At 34.1% G+C, this 2,254-nt stretch overlaps 1 long non-coding RNA gene and 1 pseudogene across 1 annotated transcript in view; both read left to right on the forward strand.

Moving 5' to 3' along the window:
- LOC112477415 overlaps nt 1-2,254 on the forward strand; it is a 154,908-nt gene that overhangs the window by 31,805 nt on the left and 120,849 nt on the right. The window lies entirely within an intron of this gene.
- Nucleotides 2,113-2,254, forward strand: part of LOC112477414 — a 356-nt pseudogene continuing 214 nt past the window's right edge.

A 2,254-nucleotide genomic window follows, 5' to 3' on the forward strand; every position in this document is an offset into this window, starting at 1 on the left:
CTTTTCTCCCTTTCCTTCCAATAACCCCCTTTATAAGAAGAATAAATCCAGAAAATGAATTACAATTGAAATACAAATACAGGAAATTCCAGGGTTAAGCTTCATATGGCAGAGTTAACTTGGCCTTGTGTACGTTGCATTTTTTATTTTTCTGATGTTCTTGACTATATTAGTATAAGATAACCATATGTCCTGAATTAAGTAAGACAGTGTCTTAGATTTCAGCTTTTTTTTTTTTTTTTCTTGACAATATTCTACTCAAAAATTTTTACCAGGGCCATTCTACTGAATGGCTTATTTTGATTATAGAAATGCTAAAAGCCTTCCTGACCAAAATTGTCTAGTGGAGTCCTTGAAGTGAACATTTGATCTGAGATAAGCTACAATAGTGCTCAAGAAGCAGCAGCAGAGAACTAAGTCATTCACTAGGAGGATCTCTTCATCTAATGAATGGCTCACCACTTATTGCCATATAGCAGAGAACACAGTCTGTAGCGAAGGAATTTTTTTCTTTAGAGGAAGCGGGGAAATAAAAGGTGTTTTACTTGAGCAGCATCAGAGCAAACAGCAACTGGAGGCAGGGGAAGAGAGAGGATAGATACACAAGGAAGTAATTACCTGAAAGAGGAGTGGAGGGAATAGGAGAAGCAAGAGACTACCTAGGCACACTTGACATTTCTGACTGCCATATGGTTCTCTGCAACCTCTGCTCTTGCCCCATTCCCTGATCTTCCTTTACTTTACCTTCTCCTTTTAAAAAATAAACAAACAAATTCATTTACTTTTGCTGCTCAGTAATATACTTGCTAATCTTTAGGGCATTTTGTGTTTCTCTAATTTCCACAACTAAATGGAAAAGCCTATCCATCTGACCTGACTTATTCTCTATTTTTCCAACAACGCTCAATTACTGATTTTATGCATCCCTTTTAAGAGAGATTTCTTCGCCCCAAACAAGACTAACCTGTCAGTGAGCATGCATCCCATACCTATGCTAGGAATATCTATCTTTGAAATTGCATCTAAAAAAATGATTTATGCTGTGAATGAAACTCTAGGTTTAAAATTGTGTCATCACATAGTTAAGTAAATATAATATAGTCAAATTCTGTACTACAATCCTGGAACATGCAAGCCCTTTAGGAGTTGACCCACTCTTACATTTGTAGTGTGTCCTCTTGTCATCAATGCCACCCCTAAACCCATGCTCCTAACCTCACAGTTGAACCATCAGACATACTCTGTGGCTTCCTATTTTTTGTCTCTGAACGAGCTCTCCTTTTTTTCTGAACTGTACTCTACTCAACGTCCCTTTGTTCACCTCACTTGAAATATGTGTATCTTTTCATAATGAGGAAGATAAAGTATGGTTTTTATTTTAGAACTAGATAAAGGTATGCTAAATATTATTTAATAAAATAGGCAACAGAAGGTAGAAAATTATTGAAAAAGAAGAATAATAGGGCAATATTAGGAGATAGCCTAGTAGGTATTAATATATTATTTGATATTAATAATGTGAAATAAATGAATAAGCCAATCAATTAATTAAATCAAATTTTATAAAGGCTTAAAGAGGTAGGTCTCAATAAACACAGGGACATATATTGATCATAGTTATGAAGACTCAAGCATGAAAACATGAATTCTCCCAAAATTAATCTCTAAATTAAATACTACTTATATTACAATTTCAACATGTTTTTCATGCAAATTGACAAGGTGAATCTGATATGGGAGAGAAAATATCCAAGACTAGGCATTTTTTTAAAAGTAGAAAAAAAAACAGACATTTGCCCTACTCTATACCAAAACATATAAAAAGAGTTAATTGTAATTAAAACAGTGTCAGTTGATTTATTGGCAAATGAATCAATGGGATGCAATAGAATCCCGAAAATGGACCATGTATAATCAAAATTTGATATAAATATATTATTTCAAATTAATCAGAAAAAGTTATGGGATAACTTTATATTTATTTTGAAAAAAAATCTGTTTCTACTGCTCACCATTAAAAATTAAAGTCAAGTGTATTAAAAACTTGCAAGAACTTTTTTGTCTGACATCTAATTGAGGCTTCAGTGATAGCAACTGTCTCTGAACTTTATTATGCCGCCCAAGGATGACAAGATGTCAGAAAGTTGGCCAAGAGAGACAAAGACTCAGGGAACAAATATTGGGGTAAGGCCCAAAAGAAGGAGTGGTCGGTCCAAAGGCAAAGTTCTAGAAAAGATTAAACACCCAGTCTTGT

This window comes from Pteropus alecto, unplaced genomic scaffold (genome assembly GCF_000325575.1).
Source record: "Pteropus alecto unplaced genomic scaffold, ASM32557v1 scaffold433, whole genome shotgun sequence".
Taxonomy (NCBI): domain Eukaryota; kingdom Metazoa; phylum Chordata; class Mammalia; order Chiroptera; family Pteropodidae; genus Pteropus; species Pteropus alecto.